Consider the following 2,814-nt stretch of genomic DNA (forward strand, 5'->3'; position numbering starts at 1 on the left):
ATTACACTAAAAAAAGAAGAATATATATATTCTATATATAGAATGCTTGTAAGAATATCAGGTGTTCACCCCTGTAATCTTCTAGCTGACTGGAAGCTGTGGCTCACTGCCGCTGCCCAGCATCACAAGATGGCACCATATAGAACAAGAGTTTCAGGTGGTAGGTGTTGTAAGTTTTACCCAAACTGACATTGGTTTTTGTCATCATATATGTCAAGTAGTTTTCTCAGGTTTATTTTTAGAATATCCTTGTATAATGAATATTTACACTGATATCTAGTATAAAAATCTTGCAATTTAACATTAGAAACATTAAGATATTGAAAATCAATCTATTTCTTTAATTCATTGAAGACATTTTTGGCTTGTTTCCAGTACTTTCTTACTGGTTAAAAAATGAATTTGAAGTAGTCTGGATTTCATTATTATATGGCACTTTCCCTTTGATGAATACAAAGACGATATTCTATATTAGCTATCTGAGAAGAATTTATTTTTTTAATTTTATTTATTTGTAAGAGAGAGAGTGAGAGAGAGCACAAGCAGGGGGAGCAGCAGGATGAGGGAGAAGCAAACTCCCGGCTAAGCAGGGAATCTGTTGCAGAACTGAGTCCCAGGACCCTAAGATCATGACCCGAGCTAAAGGCTCAGGCGTTTAACTGACTGAGCCACCCAGGTGTCCCAATCTGAGAAGAGTTCTGTATGCTATTCCTATTAATATGCAGTTTAAAGTCTAGGTAATTAACTTAATATTTTAGTGGCTATTGCATAGATAGCACTATGTTCCAGGCAGAGAGTAAGAAAGAAATATTAAATCAACCATATTCTATGCATTCTAAGTGAAAATAATTAATCAATCATAAAAATCCTTCTATTTATGGAATATCAACTTATAAGCTTTCCTCCATATGAACAATGCCAAATACCAGAATAAAGGGTCATCTAATACAAATAAAGGATAGAATTAAAGAATTCTGGTAAGCCATTTAATTTTGAAAAATGGTGTTCTATTGTTGCTGAGTTGTGGTTTTCCGTTACATAATATCTGATAAGTGTAGAAGTAACATGAGTGTTACGTGAGATGAGAAATGGTATATAATTAAGATATTTTTAAAAGTACAGATAAATACAAATTTGTAAACATAGCATTATGGAGGAGTAAAAATAAATGATAGCTACACACTCTAAAGTGAATAAAACTTGGAAAGCTAATAGAGAAGTAAAACAAGGACAGTGCAAAAAGTATGGTACATTTTTATGAAGTTCAAACAAATTCTGTGAAATCATAGATGGACTTAAAGATACTATTATGTATCAAATATTGTAAAAATTAAGCAAGGAAATAGCAAACATAAAACAACCAAAGCATACAAACTTGGGTAGATACAAGAGGTGTGATCATGTTCTACTTCATAAAGAGATGAGTTAATAGATAAATACAAGTAACTAGACTTTTTAGAAGTTAATAAAACGTTGCCTGTTATTTCTTAGTAATATAAAATATATGGTTTTCTAACAAAAACGTTTATCTTAAAATATTTAAAAATAAATTTTAGGCTACTCCTAAGGTTATATTTACTTTTCCACTGTAGGAAAAGCTGGTTGTTGTAGTTGTATTTGTTTGTTTGTTTTAGTCTCCTCCTAGTTTTTATTATTATAATGTGGAATGAGGAATGTTAGATTGAAAAGTGAATTATTTTATAGACAAAAATCATTACTTGATTCACCTCCTGGTACAGCAGATGGAACTCCTGAAAATATGCCCTTTTGCCTTATGGAAGAGTAACAGTTATGCTTACTTCTGAAACATACTTGGTGGTGGCCCTAAATAGTGACACCATAGTAAACATTTTGAATATTTGCAATTAATTTTTATAGTCATAGGGCTCCAAAAGGCACTGCAGGTATCTTAGCAGGTATTTCAATAAGGCTAAAAGTTGCCTGACTGTTTAAAAATATTAGCAAGGCACAAAACATGGCAGAAGTATTGTCCTCAGATATTATTTTTTTCCATATGCTCCTGATTCCAGACATGACAAGTTATTTTTCAAATATTTATTATAAAAGTTTTTATTTATTTATTTGACAGAGATCACAATAAGGCAGAGTCAGGCAGAGAGAGAGAGGAGGAAGCAGGCTCCCTGCTGAGCTGAGAGCCCGATGTGGGCCTCGATCCAAGGATCCTGGAATCATGACCTGAGCCGAAGGCAGATGCTTTAACCTACTGAGCCACCCAGGCTCCCCCATGACAAGTTATTTTGATAGATGTATATACAGTGTATTTTCCAGTTATAAGAAAAATGGTTCTGCTATTTTTAACCTTTTTAAAAATTAAATAATTTTTTTCATTGAAATTTTATTTTTTAATGTTTTACTTTTCTTTTCTTTTTTTTTAAAGATTTTATTTATTTATTTGAGAGACAGAGATCACAAGTAGGCAGAGAGGCAGGCAGTGAGAGAGAGAGAGAGAGGGGGAAGCAGGCTCCCTGCGGAGCAGAGAGCCCGATGCGGGGCTCAATCCAAGGACCCTGAGATCATGACCCGAGCTGAAGGCAGCAGCCCAACCCACTGCGCCACCCAGGCGCCCCAATGTTTTACTTTTCAATATACTACTTAGAATATAAAACCTATTCCATTTTGTAAGATGTTTACCATTTAAAAAATGGTAATTTTCTCATTGTGTCTTCCCCTCACATTGCTTTATTTTGAATAAAAAATTTCACAATAAACATAACTGATGCTTTCCTTCTGATGGTCCCTCTGTTGGTCATATTGTATATGAGCCATGACAATTAGTTTTACAAAATTTATTGA

This window comes from Mustela nivalis (genome assembly GCF_964662115.1).
Source record: "Mustela nivalis genome assembly, contig: HAP1_SCAFFOLD_706, whole genome shotgun sequence".
Taxonomy (NCBI): domain Eukaryota; kingdom Metazoa; phylum Chordata; class Mammalia; order Carnivora; family Mustelidae; genus Mustela; species Mustela nivalis.